Below are 17,864 nucleotides of genomic sequence, written 5' to 3' on the forward strand. Positions count from 1 at the left end.
CATTTTAAAATTGATCATAATGAAAAGCAAAACTTCCATGAAGGTGAAATTTTGGGAACAAAACATCATGTAGGATTGTGTACATTATAGATCAAGATGATTTATCGATCTGTAGAGATTAATTTCTGGTGCAAGTAAATTAAAATTTGTTCGTCACTTAAGAACCAAATTATTTTTTAACAAAAACATCATCACAGAATTTATAATCAATGATGATAGTTAGTAGAAAGTTTTTAAAAGACCAAAACTAACAACAATTTAAGAACATTAACTAACAAATCGCAATCAAAATGAACAAATCATAATTAATATTTTCTAGAAAAAATTTTCAATAAACAAATTGCTGTGTTTGACAAACTGAATAAGCTCAGTGTCCTTAAGTGAGTCAAAATGAAGACACGTCACATTTGAACAGCGTTTTGCTTTTACCATTTAAAGGCAATAGTCTTTTTTTGTCTCTAACAAAAGTTAGTTCACTTAGAAATGGGACAATTACGAAGCGTGTTTCTAAAAAACCCATTCGTTTGATCGAAGTACTTAGTATGAAGGAAATAAAGGTAATCTTACTATAATTTTTGAAAAAATATATATTTTTCGTTTATTGTAAGAAATATTTCTATTTTATCCTTGGTATCTCCCATTAGCTGGCTAACACTTTTTTCAGTCGTGTTTTTGATCAATTTTTCCCAATCATACTTTGTAAAATCTGTATTTTGGGTGGCTGCATCCTCTTCCTTCAATTTCCGCTAATTTTTAGCCCAATCTCTTTTTAAAAGAAAATGAGTGCAATTTGTTGGGTCGAAATCATCAAAACTTGATTATTTTTGTGTCATTAAAAACGTTTTTACTGAAATGGCTACTGGCAAAATCTGACAAAAACGAAGCAAAACTATTATGAAATTGAGCTTCAAATATACACTGCCGGCCAAAAGTTTGGGATCACCCACTAAAAAACATGCAAATTTTGATCGTTCATATCTCAGCCGTCTTGGGACATATTGCAAATCTTCTGATCTCATTTGAAAGATAATGAGCAATAGCTATTTCGGAGTTATTTTGCCTAAATATAATGTTTTAGTTTTGAACTTAAAACTTAACCTAAAGTTATGACATTTTCAAAAAATCGCACTCAATATTCAAAGCCGATCATCTCGGGATAGGGTGGACCAAATCTAAAAATTTGAGTGGCATTAGAATCCCTATTCTGTACTTCTCAAAACACAATCAAAAAATTTTGTGAAAAAATTCAAAAATGTACTTGAAATTAATAAAAAATACACTTAAGTTACCGTCCAAAAGTTTGGGATCACCCCTTTGTATGGTGAGTTTGGGATCATTCTTATAAAAACATGCAAATTTATTTTATTCATATCTTTCTCATCTTACATTGTATTGCAGATCTGAAGGTCTCATTTGGAAGCTAAGGAATTGTTTTTTTTTTTTTCATAAATTCATTCAAAAATTATATTTTGAAGTGAAAACCATAAAAAATCGCCTGAAATTTATTGTTTTTTTGAAAGTTTCCAGTTATGATTCTGATTTTTTTGTAGTTCTCACCTTAAAATAAAATTTTTGAATGAATTTATGAAAAAACAACAATTCCTAAGCTTCCAAATGAACCCTTCAGATCTACAATACGATGTTAGATAAGAAAGATATGAATAAAATAAATTTGCATGTTTTTATAAGAATGATCCCAAACTCACCATACCAAGGGGTGATCCCAAACTTTTGGACGATAACTCAAGTGTCTATTTTATTAATTTCAAGTACATTCTTGAATTTTTTCACAAAATTTTTTGATTGTGTTTTGAGAAGTACAGAATAGGGATTCTAATGCCACTCAAATTTTTAGATTTGGTCCACCCTATCCCGAGATGATCGGCTTTGAATATTGAGTGCGATTTTTTGAAAATGTCATAACTTTAGGTTAAGTTTTAAGTTCAAAACTAAAACATTATATTTAGGCAAAATAACTCCGAAATAGCTATTGCTCATTATCTTTCAAATGTGATCAGAAGATTTGCAATATGTCCTAAGACAGCTGAGATATGAACGATCAAAATTTGCATGTTTTTTAGTGGGTGATCCCAAACTTTTGGCCGCCAGTGTAGTTGGTAAGGTTAGATCGTAGGTTGCAAAATAAACATAGCAGAGTACTTTTTTAAGGTTTAAAAACAGAAAAAACCAAAGTTTAAGATTTGAAAATTGTTGTTTTTTTTACAAAGAAGTAGTGTCAAATTTTCCATTTTTACAAAACAATCAGCAAATACATACTTCAATCTGCAAGGAACCGTGCCACGATCAGAAATGTATGATAATTCAACTGCTGGAAATTGTTTGAAATACGGTTTTCCATAAGTTTTGTCGTCCATAAGAAATCAACAAGCTCTTTGCCTTGATAGCGGTTTTCCAGCTTACGAACTATGAAACTGACGAAAATTTGTTGCTTGAGGTTAAATTTTAAAAGTCATTGCTAGGCAACACTTTTAACCTATCGAAGAAGAATTTGCGGGACATTTCAGCGATCTACACTTAGCTTTCCGCTAATTGAAAATTAAAAATTCTGGTAAGAGCCTTTACTTCCCTGATGACTTTAACCGTAGTTGCCGATAATGTGCCTCACTCCAATGTTTGATTCGAACTTTGTGAATATTTTCGACAGTGTTTGCATACATTTCCACCACTCACGCACAGACAATTTATGACTTATCAACGGTTTTGCCTGCTATCGATTGAATAATGATGGATTTTGAAGAAAACTGTGCAAAATATATTTTTTTCTTTTTCTCTTGCCTTGAAATTGCACGAATTCTAAAGTTTGAAAATAAAAATATTAAGATAGGATAGAACTTTTTCAGGCAACTATATGCTGTCAAAATTGTGTATGTTCGATAACCATGAAAAAAGTTATCAGCAAAAGAAAGTGTCCCATTTCAAAATGAACTTAGCTTTATTTGACATTTTGCGATGTTCTTTCAATCCATATTTGTTGGAGCGGAATTAATGCAACTACATAAATTCATGATAACATAAAGAAAATTGAAATTCAGCAACATTGGAAAATGTCTAATCTAAATACGCACAGGAAAATAAAAATTAAGCTGAAAATAACAAAAAATGCTCAAGCATTTCTACAGTGTGGCTTCAGAGAGTGATTACCATTGATTGTTTTATTGTAAGTCTGGATTTCCACATTATGGTTTAGCTATAATGTCAAAGGATGAGGTGATACAAATTGAATATTTAAATGCTTACACTTAAGTAACACTCTGCTAGAGTGGCTCCAGAGAGTGCCTGTTAGTGACAAAAGCTCGCTACATGTGTAGTAGGGTGTCCCAAAATTGCATAACTTCTGGAAATCTGGGGGCTCACCCTCCGAATAGTAGATTAGGATGTGCAGAACAAACTTTTGTATGGAGCCGACTAAAAAAAATCATGTTTAGAGGTTCCGCAAGCGCGATCTTTAAAAAAAGTCCACTTTCAAAAGATTTGATTTTAAATAAATTCTGGGTCCAAAAATTTTCATAAAATTTTTATATTTTATATTTTTTTAATTTTGTTTGAGTTAAAAACTACACGTAAAAAATATAAAATGAACCAAATCTGTATCAGAATGTAACACTAGCAAGCTATTTTCAAGAAAAAAAATTTTTTTGGTCCAAAAATTTTGAATTCAACTGACCAAAATGTGTACCAAGCGTAAAATATTTTTAGTATCAATGCCATCAAAAGATGCGGATTTTTGTGCACTTAAACTTTGCTGAACAAAACATGTAGTTTGTATCAACGTGTGAACAGCTATTTACGATGTAATGCTTAACAAAAATCACAATTTAGGATATTTTTTATTTAATTTATCAAATTTGTCTTAATAAATACCTACTTTCAAATCAAAATACTTGCAAAAAAAGACTTTGATGGTTAAAAGGAGTCACCAGAAGGCCATATGCCGAATTTGAGCAGAATCGGACAACAGGAAGGGGTTGCACTGAATCTCAAGTGTGAAAGGGATTCTGAGACATAGTGTTCTAAAGAAGCATAAAAACTGGTTTTTCATCATACATTTCTGTCATTAGCAATCGATTGCTTGATTATGAAGGTTTTATTAAAATTTCAATTAAGACTAACATTTCACTTGAAGACTGCAACTCGATTGGACTTAAAACAAAAAAGTTATGGCTGTTCCAAAATTGTATTTTTGTGGCAAATTGTCGTTTAACACACAATGAGTACTTTTTACTCATTGCGTTTTACAGGACAATTTGTAACCAGAATACAATCTTGGAACAGCCATAACTTTTTTGTTTTAAGTCCAATCGAGTTGCAGTCTTCAAGTGAAATGTTAGTCTTAATTGAAATTTTAATAAAACTTTCATAATCAAGCAATCAATTGCTAAAGACAAAAATGTATGATGAAAAACCAGTTTTTATGCTTCTTTAGAACACTATGTCTCAGAATCCCTTTCATATTTGAGATTCAGTGCAACCCCTTCCTGTTGTCCGATTCTGCTCAAAATTGGCATATGGCCTTCTGGTGACTCCCTTAAACCATAAAAGTCTTTTTTTGCAAGTATTTTGATTTTAAAGTAGGTATTTATTAAGACAAATTTGATAAATTAAATAAAAAATATCCTAAATTGTGATTTTTGTTAAGCATTTAATCGTAAATAGCTGTTCACACGTTGATACAAACTACATGTTTTGTTCAGCAAAGTTTAAGTGCACAAAAATCCGCATCTTTTGATGGCATTGATACTAAAAATATTTTACGCTTGGTACACATTTTGGTCAGTTGAATTCAAAATTTTTGAACCAAAAAATTTTTTTTTCTTGAAAATAGCTTGCTAGTTTTACATTTTGATACAAATTCGGTTCATTTTGTATTTTTTACGTGTAGTTTGCAACTCAAACAAAATTAAAAAAATATAAAATATATAAATTTTATGAAAATTTTTGGACCCAGAATTTATTTAAAATCAAATCTTTTGAAAGTGAACTTTTTTTAAAGATCGCGCTTGCGGAACCTCTAAACATGATTTTTTTTAGTCGGCTCCATACAAAAGTTTGTTCTGCACATCCTAATCTACCATTTGGAGGGTGAGCCCCCAGATTTCCAGTAGTTATGCAATTTTGGGACACCCTAATGTGTAGTTTACTACGTTCCCATGTCATGTGCAAGGTTGCCGAAATCACAGAAAAATCTGTAATTTCACAGAATTTTGCAAAATTCACAGATTTCACAGAATTTTTGAATTTTGAATGGATTTCCAAAATTATAATTTTTTGGCCATTATAAAATTTATATTTTTACTTCGTAATTCAGTAAAGTATGATGGGATTGGTAATTTTAATTGATTTTACCCAACTTACATGTAAAAAAGGCCCAAGTGATCATGTATTTTTAATGAAATTAAAGGAAAAAGCATCACAGAAATCATCACAGAATTTTTGGGTAAAATCACAGAAAGTCAGAATTTTTTTTCTCAAAAACACAGAATTTTTTTCGGCAACCTTGATCATGTGTTGAAATGGTTGGGTTTTCTAATAATCATTCTGTTATCTGGCTTTTTGTATTTAAAAACAATTTAATCTTTACAATTTAGTGGAGCTTTTCATAAAACCTTTCACAACACCTATCAAGCTTTCATCTATTGGCGTACCAGTGTAATGTCTGTTTATTCACTTTTCTTTCATATTCTGTGTAGTAGAAATATTTCTACAATTTCGGTTCCCACGTGCAAGTTACCATAAATGTGAATCAAAAATTTGAGATAGCGAATTTTTGGGAGTGCTTCTAACGCTATGATCATTCAGTATCCGGACACTTCATTCGGTGCTACGTTACTAGAGCTAGGAAATACAAAAATTTAGCAGCGTTGTGTTGGTTATGACTATCTTGCCTATTTTTACAGGTTTATAAATTATCGTGTGTCTGAGATATTTACGATGCAAAAAGACATGATAAAAATAACTTTGCACAATTGCCTTGGAAATTCTTCATTGTCGATTTGAAAACTCATGAACTATTGATTATTTCTGATTTTTTTTGGCCCAAATGGTTAAGAAGTATAAGAAGCAACTCTAGGATGCTCACGAAGTTCAAACCAAGCATCGAAGTGGAACCCTTGATCTCAACTATGGTAAAAAGTCTATGGTTATTGGGGATAACTTAATGCAGTCACCTTTACTATGCAGTAAATCCGTTTTCGGCATTCAAAAAGTGTTGCCTGTCTAGTAGACACTCAGAAAATAACTAAAAATAAACAGTTCCATGGATCGCAATCTTTGCAATCGGTTTTTACGCAATATGACCGATGTGTTTTGATTGACAGAGAAATTTATGTTAAAACCGAATTTAAGAGGTCATATTCTTCGAGATGCCTACTCATGAAAAAGGTTTTAACCAGATTGCCACCCGTCTATTGGTGGACGGAGGAAATTGCGGGTCTGCGTACCGACTGCCATAGGGCAAGGCGCAGGATGCAGAACGCAAGGACCTAAGAAGAGCGAACGGAGCGTAGGCCACTCTTCACAAGCGCGAGATCGGCCCTCCGCAGGGCCATCAACGCAAGTAAGAGGGCACGTATCAAGCAGTTATGCCGTGACGCCAACGACTGTCCATGGGGTGATGCCTATCGGATAGTCATGGGCAGAACTAAAAGTGGGGGTGCACCACCTGAAACGTGCCCCGATAAACTGAGAGTCATCTCAATGAGCTGTTCCCACAGCACGATGTTACCCGCTGGCCAACAGTCCCGTATGACTGGGACACCAGCGCTGAAGAGCGAATAACGGCGGAAGAACTTCGCGAGATCGCCAAGTCTCTCCAACCGAGGAAGGCCCCCGGACCGGACGGCATTCCGAACGTCGCGGTGAAGGCCGCGATCAGGGAATTCCCCGATATGTTCCGAACATCGTTGCAACGATACGTGACGGAACGGGTGTTTCCTGACACGTGGAAACGGCAGAAACTCGTCCTTCTGCCAAAACCGGGTAAGCGTCCAGGAGACCCATCGGCATATCGGCCGATCTGTCTACTGGATACAGCGGGTAAGGTCCTGGAGAAGGTGATTCAGACCCGTCTTCAGAGGTACACTGAAAGTGAGGGCGGACTCTCGGGGAAACAGTTTGGTTTCTGTCGAGGCCGCAGCACCGTAGATGCCATCCGCTCGGTCATCGAGGTAGCGGACAGAGCCAGGCTGACCAAGAGGAGAGGGCTCCGCTTTTGCGCGGTTGTCACTCTGGATGTGAAGAACGCCTTCAACAGTGTTAGTTGGACAGCGATTGCGTCGTCGCTCATCCAAATGAGGATCCCGGCATATCTGTATAGGCTTGTGGAAAGTTACTTCCACAACCGCCAACTGCAGTATATGACTGGCGAGGGTTTGCGAACACAAGAGGTTTCGGCGGGTGTTCCACAGGGGTCAATACTCGGCCCGGTCCTGTGGAACATCACTTACGACGAACTCCTACGAACGAGCCTCCCATCTGGAGCTGAACTCGTAGGATTTGCGGATGATGTAGTCTTCTTGGCGAGAGGCTCCTCAATAGCGGAGGTGGAGCTACTGGCCACGGTAGCTATACAGGCAGTGGAAAGCTGGATGCACTCCAAGTGTCTGCGTCTAGCCCACCACAAAACCGAGATGGTGCTTATCACCAACCTGATCTCACCCCAAACAGGTACCATTGCCGTTGGACCGTGCAATATCGTGTCCAAACGCGCAATTAAGTACCTAGGGGTGATGATTGACGACAGGCTCAGCTTCACGATCCATGTCGAATACGTGTGCAAGAGAGCGGCAATGGCCACGGCCGCACTCACACGAATGATGCCGAACTCCTCGGCCATCCAAAGCAGCAAAAGGCGGATCCTGGCAAGCGTGACCACTTCGATCTTGCGGTACGGAGCAGCGGCCTGGAGGCAGGCCCTGAGAAGAAGCTGTAACCTGCAGCGACTTAGCAGTGTTCAGCGGCTGATGAACCTGCGGGTTATCAGCGGATACCGGACCATGTCGTCCGAAGCCGCCTGTGTAGTAGCGGGTGTTATGCCCATCCCGGTTTTGCTTGAGGAGGATGTCTATTGCTACGACAACAAAGACACGCCCAACGTACGAGACCTCGCCAATGAGGACTCGATGTCCAACTGGCAGCAGCTGTGGGACAGCTCAACGAGAGGAAGGTGGACCCATCGTCTGATCCCGCACATCGGGAGCTGGATCGGAAGAAGGCACGGTGAAGTGGACTTCTATATGACGCAATTCCTGACTGGTCATGGATGCTTCATGAAGTACCACTACCGGTTTGGACATGTGGCTTCGCCATACTGCCCAGATTGTGGTGGAGAAGAGGAAACACCTGAGCATGTGGTGTTTGTCTGTCCGAGGTTTGCGGCGGTACGTACTTCCATATTTGCCGCCTGTGGGCCCGACACGACAGCAGATAACGTTGTACAGAGGATGTGTGCGGATTCCAACACTTGGCATGCGGTCAGCGATGGGTTCACCCGGATCATGACTGCCCTGCAGAGGAGCTGGAACCAACGGCAGTCCGCGAACGGTGTAGGATGACTCCATCGGCGGGGAGCATCTGAGTAGTGTGCGTCCGATCCCCTGATCGAAGCTACAAAGATAAGGCAACATCTTCTGCGTAGCGGAGGTCAGGGGTGCGCCGCGAACGTGTGTAGGATACCCCAATGTCGGGGAGTATCCGAGTAGTGCCGCTTCCTAAGAGGGAAACTGCGGGGCTAAGACTTTACCTTCTTCGTAGCAGATCTCGAGGGAATAGGGTTAACCACTGTCGGGGGATACCCACGGGTAGAGAGGCTCTCGACGCCGGGCGAGCCTCTCGAGTCGGTGTAGGATGTCGTCACCGTCGGGAAACATCCGAGTCGTAGCGTTCCAAGTCCCGAATGTGTGCCGTGACAGGCGCGAGTCTAGGATAAGCTGCTCTCGATCTGGCACACAACGGGCAGGAAAAATCCGCTGGCCAAAAATCCTAGGGTTGCCAGCCAAGGGGGATAAAGAAGACCGGACAACGGTCGGAGTAGACTGACCCCATCGACGGGGGGCTGTCGAGTAGAGTGCGTCCGACCCCACGGTTTGAAGTTACAAAGATAAGACAATACCTTCTGCGTAGCGGATGCCGTGGGTGCGCCGCGTTCGTGCGTAGGATGCTCCACCTTCGGGGAGTATCCGAGTAGAGCGGTTCTCAACGACAGAAGCTGCGGGGATAAGACTTGACCTTCTTCGCAGTGGAAATCGTTGGGAAAGGGTTATTCCACGTTCGGGGAATACCCACGGGTAGAGTGGCTCTCGACGCCGGGTGAGCCATTCGAGTCGGAGTAGGATGACGTCTTCGTCGGGAATCATCCGAGTCGTTGCGTTAAGTCCCGCGCGTGTGCCGTGACAGGCGCGAGTCTAGGATAAGCTGCTCTCGATCTGGCACACGACGGGCAAGGTGGCAAACTTCGAACCCTGAAGATATGAGGTCGGGCTTCGAGTCGTTAGAGGAGAGGTCAGGTCTCAAACCTTCAGGCGGAGAGGTTTGTGTGGTCAACCCCGAGTCTTTATGATAAGGGGTCGGGTCTCGAGTCGTAAGAGGAGGGATCAGGCCCCTTACCAACAAGAGGAGGGGTACAAGTGGTCACCTCGAGTCATTACGAGGAGAGGTCAGATTTCAAGTCGATAGAGAGAGATCGGGCCTTGAATCGTGCAGAGGAGAGGTAAACCTCGAGTCGATGCGAGGAGGGGTCGGATCTCAAGTCGTTAGAGGAGAGATCAGGCCTCAAGTCGCGAAGAGGAGAGGTTTGTGTGGGAATCTCGAGCCATTGCGAGGAGATGTCGGTTCTCAAGTCGTTAGAGGAGAGTTCAGGCGTCGAGTCGTAAGGATGAGAGGTTTTGCTGAAAGTGGTCTCGTTAATGAGTATTGCCTTGGAGCGCATTAGCGCGAATAGACCTCCCACTATTGAAGTATAGTGTACTAAACAGTTCGAGGTGGGAACCAGGTCTGCGGCCCCAGGTGGAGTTTAGGGAGTAGGGGGTATACACGGAGTATATCATGAGTCTTCCCATTGTACCCATAGTCCCAGAGTAGCAAACTGGGGGGACGCGGTGGCTCGCCGTGCCTTGGAATACAATCCGTAAACCGGGATTTACCACCTGTGGTAACCAACTATAAAAAAAAATATAACCAGATTCCAATTGATTTTTCCAGGTGAATTTGTGTAAAATATCACATTTTTGCTAAAGTTTTGCTTCTGTGGTAAAAATTATAGATCAATACATGACTGATAAAAGTGTGCAAGAATGAAAAAGAGATTTTATGATAAAGAAAGAGTATTGCTTGAAAACAACGATAATTTATTTTTTTTTATTTTTACATTATATATCATATTAACACCTTAATTTTCTGCATAAAAAGTTTTTAGATCAAATGAATAGTTTTACAATTACACACGTTTGTAACTGCCCGGATTCTTAATGATCATAGCCTTAGTGGCTCCAGAGAGTACTTATTACTAATGGTTTTTCTTTTAAACTTAGTTCAAACTAAACACCACCTTTATTACTTCTAGGATTGTTTTTTTTTTTGGTATTACAGACTACATAAAACTATAGTCTAGTTCTGATCCGACGTGGATGAAATTCAATAACTGAAGTGGTGAAATACCGTCGCAACGTCCCAGTCTCAATTAAAAAAAACATTGGAAACTGTAAAGCAACGTTGATGTAATTTGGTATATTTCGATCTTTTGATTGACGAATTGAGAATCACAAAAGTGTTTACAAGTTTTAAAGTTGGCTATTATTCGTGCTTTTTGTTCATTTTTATTGATTTACGTGTTTTAGACACCTACAGTTATCACCAAAAAAAGAGTACTTCAACACATTAAGGACCGCGAAGAAATTTGAATATTTGCAGTTTTGTATCTTAAAATTCACAGAATGACTTTTTATAAATTTGATATTGTCGTGTTGTTAAGGTTGTCCTGTTTTGATTTGTAGAAAATAGTTTTTTTTTTAAATTTAAAACTTGAGAGCAGTCTAATCGCGAAAAGCCAGTAAAAAGATATTTTGTATTTGTTCCGCAATGAGACAGCTTTATCTAATTGAAACTTGGTTCACAAGAAAGGGACCACAATTCCATTTTAAGGTCCCTAAAAAAAGCCATCATAATTTGCATAGAATTACATTTTTTTTTTGTTTCGATTATAGTCGTTTTACCATCTTTATGGCATTCGCGACTTTATCAACGGTGCAGTTGGCGGATCGTTATTGAAAAATTTATCCTGTACAACTGTGTTCGATGTTTGCTCTTGGGCTCGAACTCGCGGACATCGGCTCAGGAGACAACAGACTTGCCAACTGCGCTATATCACAAGCCCTAAATAGAATTACAATATAAATGGCTAATCGAACTCGTTTAAAACCATTTTTTTACCTGAAGTTTTTTTTCGGTCAATGTCAAACACAGTGCAATACTAAACTGGAAAACAAATTCAATTTTCGATCGTTTTGGAGTTCACAAGAAACTAATAAACCAAGCAAAAGATTTTTTCCGATATCATTTTTTCTGAATTCATAAGTTTGCTAAAAACATAGATACAAAAATTTAAATTGCTTTTGAAATATGGACTTAAAAAAACAATTCGTTTTCCAATATTTCTAGATCATGGCCTCATTTTTACTCGATTAATTTATAATAAGACTCAGGATGAAACTTTTTAAGCTCTTTTTCGTTTTCTAACGGTTGTTTCCTAACCTTACCCACATATTTACCCAAAAAGCATGACGAAATACTGAACTGATATTTGATTTAAGAAAAACAAGATTTTTTCAAACTTAAGGAAACAAATATTTTTTATGTTTACAATTTAAGGATATTTAGGATCAGAGGTGGGCAAATGCCAGAATCATAATTTTTTTTGATTATGTCAAATATTCAAAAAATGTTTTCTTTTTTTATCATCAGAAATTTTCAAATTTGCTTCGAAAAAGTTCCGAAGAAACAATATGTAACATTTTGATGGGATAGTAAAAATTCCTTTGGAAACCTCCATGTGAACATCAAAACTAGCAAAAAGGGAAATCGTTTCAACCGAATGACCTCAAAAATGTTTCACAGTGTAATTTTGAAAAACAAAACTTGTTTTTTATATTTTGATAACGACTGCATCAATGAGAAAAGCTATAACTTTCTGATTAATGAACATATGTTTAAATTGTTCGCAATTTGCCTTAACTTTTAAACGAGGTGTACAATCATTTGTATTGAAAACTTTTTAATGGCATACTGACGGGTGTGATAAACATAGTAAGTTTTTCCGTTTAAAAAAAATGTATTGATATTTCACTATTTAAAAAAAGAAAAATGTATCTTCATTTCATAATATTCTTGTGATTGTCGTTTTTCTTCTCAGAAATTCACTTTAGAAAATGTATTGGCGCATTTCTCTATACTCTTAATTTCTTTAAAACATCAATATATTTGCATGTGATCAAACCATTTTCTTAAGCATTACTCAACGTTTGCATGTATTTGCGGAATCTATTGGTTTCGATATCGAAAGCAAATGGCTGTGAGGCTACCAAATCTAATCCCGGTATCATTTGTCCTACCTTTTTTACTCAGCTAAATACCTGTGTTTGGCTAATGCTTTCCCCAGAAAACACTTTGCTGTTACGATTTTTCATGTTTACCGGCAGCCTATCTTGGCCGTTTGTCATCCGGAAATCGGCTGGCTGGCGCGATTTCCCTCGGGTGGCAATTTCTCCTACACAGATTGAGTTTAAGCACATGGTCTATTAACCTCCCACAGGTTTTTTTTTCTAAGGCATGATACTTTACGCCATTAGCAATTCATTTGAAGTGTTTGCAGACAGTGTGAATACAAACTTGTTTGTGTTACAGGAAAAAAAATCGAATGAAATTGATCAATCTTCCTGGTAGAAAAATGTGCTGAATAAACTAAGCGTAGTCCAGTTATGGATATAAGTGATTGAAATTTTGGCGCAAATAGTAGGATCAAAACACACAAAAAAATGTCGATTTTTTATATGAACAAATAAGTAAACAATAATAAAAACGTGGAAACTTGTTTATAACACCCTCACGCATTTCACTTTCGAACACAAAAATGTAATTTTCCACGCGAGAAAATCAACTTTCGTCGGATTGGCCAAATAATTGGATAAACAAACAAATCTTCCATTCGAAGCTGATCATCCGTTGAATCTGCCATCATTCATGCGAATTTGAAACACGGACTGGGGATTCAGTCGAAGAAAAAGGTTAGAAAAAGAACACGATAACCCTCCGAGCTACACTCACTGAATAGAAGCAGAAAAAAAACTTGATCCAACTTAACTCCCCCAGGTGGGTGCTACGGGCAGTCTCTCCGTTGGCGTTGTTTTACTTTACTTTCCGATTGCTTTCGACTGGAAGGAAACAATTCATACCGGTGGGAATCCGTTTTTCTGGCCTCGATTTGATCACTTCCAGAAAGAAAGCTACACGAATGGGAGTCCAAATGTTCAACATCCGATGGAAATTGGATGTGCCATTAGTTATTTATTACAAACTAGGAAAAAGACAAACACGAGAGGAGAAACGAATTGAATCTTGAGTGATGTGATTTCGGGGATTTCGTTGAATTGTAAGACAATGTTGTCCCTGAAGACGCTTCGATAGCCCGCTGGATGACCAAATTACCCATCTTGAACATCATGTGTGGGTGAAGTTACTTTATCATCTGGGGATTTACTTGTATCATTTATTTTTGAATGTATATAGCTTTACGCAGTATTTATTTGGAAGAAAACAAAAATATCAAAGAAAGAAGATAATTTTCAACATCATCAAGTTCCCAGAAAGATGATAAGTTTCAACATCATCAAGCTGTCAATTCAGATAATATTCAAAGCATGTTATTTATTTATTTATGCAGATCATAGAAAGTTGTCAAAATGTGTTTAAAAATTATCAAAAGCCTCGATTTTTTGTAACACATTCCATTCTTATTTCAATATAATTTTCGATCGGCTGATCCGTAGTTCGGTGATCACATGCAGCCAATGATCAAAAGTAATAAATATTTGAAATTTGATAAAATATTTACTTTTATTGTTCGATTAGTGAAAGTACTCTACCAAATATAAGTATGTTTTCAACTTTTGAACTCAATTGCGGTTTTTTGGCCTTTAAAATCCATGTCTATAATTTGAAACGTTCAATTAAGCACATTTAAATATTGTAATTATTGACTTGCGAAGACTGAATAGCCAACGCAAACCTAATAAGATATCTAGTAACAAACTGCCAATCTAAATTTTGGCAAACAGGTTACTTTACTAATTAAAATTGCCTTTTATTATTCACAAAACATTTACTGTTAATTGGCATACAATTATTTCTGTTGAAACTTGCGGTTTCCTAACTTGGAAGCCAACCGATGTACAAACATTAGCATATGCGACTCGGACATCTTGGCTTTGGAGCGATACAGAAGATGGTCCAAGAAAACCAAGCTGTGTGCGAGAGTTGTCTGGCAGGGAAGCAAGCGGCCAACAAATTCCACAACGTTGAGCATCCTCGGTCGGGTAGACCACTTGAGCTCGTGCATTCCGACGTGTGTGGGTATATGAAGGTGTAGACGTTCGATGGATTTCGGTATTTCGTCACCTTCAACGACAATTATACCCACTTCATGGTCGTCTATCTAATGAAACACAAGAGGAAGGTGTTCGAGCGCTTCAAGCAGTACGAACCTATGGCAACTGCATACTTCGGTCGGAAGTTGTGCAAGCTTAGATGCGACAATGTACGTGAATACATCACCAACGAATTTCAAAGACATTGTTCTGAGCTAACCGAACTTTGACAGAACTTTTGACAGAAGCTTGATTCCAAGTCTAAACGACTCGTTTTCGAGGGCTACGCGAACTTGCTGAGAGCGGTGGGCTGAACTCACATTTGAGCGGTTAGCCACTGTGCCAGATCAACAATCAACATTCGAGCAGCTAGACGATGCTCATGCACCTGAAAACACACTCGAGCGATCAGCTGATGTACTAACAACAGAAAACACATCTGAGCAGTTTGCCGATGTGCCTGCTGATCCAGATCACACTGTGGTTAACAGTGTGGGTTGAGGATCACAGCGAAAGCGACTACGAGAGCAGCGTTGAATTCCCGGACGATGACGATGATGATCAAGTTTCCGTCACTCCTGAACCAGCCCTGAGACGAAGTCAGCGAACCATAAGAACTACACACGTAGCTAACGTAGCCGCTATTGTTGATGAGGAGCTCCTCAGAACATCACTGAGCTGAAGCGCCAGGACGGCTGGGGTTTCTGGAAGGTCCCCATCGCCGATGAGATGGCAGCCCTCAAGGAGAACAAGATTTGGGAAGCGGCTAGCTTGCCCCCGGGTAACTGGAAACCCATCCTGTCCAACTGTCCAAGTGGATGTTCACCGTGAAGAGTGATGATCGCTACAATGCTCGATTGGTCGCGAAAGGATGTTCCCAAAGACCAGGATTAGACTACTGGGAAACATACGCTCCGGTCGTCAAGATGGAGAGCGTTCGGTCGGACCGTTCTGGCGTTGGCGAACGAATACGACATGGTCGTACATCAGATTCACGTCAAAACTGCGTTCCTGAATTTCCAAATTTAGAAGAGGTTATCTTCATGCAATTACCTAACGATGACTCCGGCAAATCGAAGGTAGTTTGATTGAGGAAAAGCCCCTACGGCTTGAAACATGCGGGTCGTGCTTGGAACCAGCGATTCGACGACGAGATAAGAAAGCTTGGTTTCTATCGGTTCTATCAGAAAAGGCGTTTCAGAGGTTATCAGGATCAAGACCGAGCTTGGAAGGCTATTCCAGATGAAGGATCTCCTGGAAGTCAAGACTTTCTTGGGGATGACCATCAAGCAAAATTTCCCGAATAGCCCGATACGTCGAGAAGGTTCAGCAACAATTCGGTATGACCGATTGTAAAACCGTATGCACACAGCTTGACACAAACGTTCGCTGGACGAAGCTGAACGATGGTGTGGTTATCACCGAACAACTGTTTAAATAATTGATCGGTTGTCTACAATATCTGGCGACATCTTCGCGACCAGATATGCTGCTGCGGTTAGCGCTTTGAGAAAATACCAGGTCAGCCCGGCGGATAGGCATTGGCAAGGCCTGAAGCGTGTTCGTACCTGCGAGGTACGACCGATACGGCGTTGGTATTCCGCAGAAACGCGATATCGGAACAACTCATATGCTGATACAGATTTTGCCAACGATTCCGATGATCGAATATTTTTATCAGGCTACGCATATATGATCGTCGGGAATCTAGTTTCTTGGTCAACGAAACGTCAGCAGACGGTCAATCTGTCGTCGACCGAAGCTGAGAAAGGAGCCATTTGTCATGCAGTCAAGGAAAGTTTGTGGTTAACAATCTTCCTTGGTGAATTGGGTGTGGTTAGTTGGCACTCCTTTAATATTAATGGAGGACAACATACCTAGCATCCAGTACCTAGAGGAGGCCCGGACCCATCAACGGATGAAGCATCTGGACGTAAAGTATGCGTTCATCAGGGAGATCATGGAAAGCTGTCAGCTGTCTTTGCGACACATCTCTACTGAAGATCAGCCAGCTGATGCGTTCACGAAAGCGCTACCGAGAGCGAGGCATGCGAAGCTGTTCAGCATTCTCAATTTACGAATCGAGGGGAGGTGTTGATATTCACGATTTTCGGATGAAAATCCGCCCCATCTGCACAACCAAAACATTTGTTTTGGTACTGTTCGTTTTCATCAATTCGCAATCGAGAACTAAAGGTCTATTCACGCACTGCCTGACACTCACTGTTTTTGAATTAATTTTCGTTAATTTCACTAGTTTACAGCATTTTTGAACTCAGTAAACTAAAGGTCATTTCTAATGTGAAATCAGGCGCTGAATCCGAAAATGAAATTCAAAAAAATCACAGTAGAACCGTTTTTGAGTTATGCTCCAAATATGAAATTTCTGAAAAATCAAAAAAGTTCTTGTTCTTAGATTAAAATATCTCAAACGGCATAACAGTAATTTGAAATCCCTTTGTTGCATATTGTAAAAGAATAAATTTTCTATCAATCACCTGAATACTGTTTTTGTGTTCGACAAACAGTATTGTTGATATTATTGACTCAATGGGAGAAAAAATTATTAAAAACGCATTTTTTTAGAGAAAATTTTGTTTCAACGAAAGTTTTAGACTCGATGGTAGCATTCAAAAAATCTGATTTTATTTTGCCCTTGAATGTCAATTTAAAACAAAGATTTCAAGTGATTATTTATCAAAATCAGTTGAAAATTGAAGAAGTTATGGCTACTTAACGATAACTGTAATTTTCGCAGTTTTTAATAATTTAACGAACCGCAGTACACTTTTCATAGTATAGAAAGAATAACACATGGTAAATCTCACTCGCTCCGAGTCAACATTATTTATTAGCTTACCAGAAGGTCACATGCCAAGTTTTAGGAAGATCTGACCATAGGGAGGAGTTGCTTGAGTCTCAAACGTGAATAAAATTTTGAGGTATTTTGCCCGGAAGGAACGAAAAATACTGGTTTTTCATCAATAACTTCTTCCATCACTAGCTGATTGTTTTTTATGGTTAATTTTCTTAAAGCCTAAGTTGAGACAAATATTTCACCCGAAGACTGTGACTCGATTGGATTTTCAACAGAAAAGTTATTGCGGTTCAAAGATTGTATTTTTGTCGAAAATTCTCGTATAAAACGCAATGCGTAAAAAGTACTCATTGCGTGTTGGACAAAATTTGCGGCCTTTGAACTGCATTAACTTT

This window comes from Uranotaenia lowii, chromosome 3 (genome assembly GCF_029784155.1).
Source record: "Uranotaenia lowii strain MFRU-FL chromosome 3, ASM2978415v1, whole genome shotgun sequence".
Taxonomy (NCBI): domain Eukaryota; kingdom Metazoa; phylum Arthropoda; class Insecta; order Diptera; family Culicidae; genus Uranotaenia; species Uranotaenia lowii.